Genomic DNA, 489 nt, shown 5'->3' on the forward strand with positions numbered 1-489 from the left:
CAGGTCAAGCCACTTTTGAACAAGAGACTGCGTCAGAAGCATCTCACCTGGGACTGCTGCTGAGTGGTCCAAAGTTATGTTCTCTGATTACAGTAAATTTTGCATTTCCTTTGGAAATCAAGGTCCCAGAGTCTGGAGGAAGAGAGGAGACACAGAATTCACATTGCTTGAGGTCCAGTGTCAAGTTTCCACAGTCACTGGGGTGTCATGTCATCTGCTGGTGTTGGTCCACTGTGTTTTATCAAGGGCAGGGTCAATGCAGCTAGCTATCAGGAGAATTTGGAGCACTTCATGCTTCCATCTGCTGAAAAGCTTTATGGAGATGAAGATTTCATTTTTCAGCACGACCTGGCACCTGCTCACAGTGCCAAAACCACTGGTAAATGGTTTACTGACCATTGTATTACTGTGCTCAATTGGCCTGCCAACTCTCCTGACCTGAACCCCATAGAGAACCTGTGGGATATTGTGAAGAGAAAGTTGAGAGAC

The sequence above is a fragment of the Nematolebias whitei genome, chromosome 23, assembly GCF_014905685.2.
Source record: "Nematolebias whitei isolate Nwh7 chromosome 23, NemWhi1, whole genome shotgun sequence".
In the NCBI taxonomy this organism is placed as follows: Eukaryota; Metazoa; Chordata; class Actinopteri; order Cyprinodontiformes; family Rivulidae; genus Nematolebias; species Nematolebias whitei.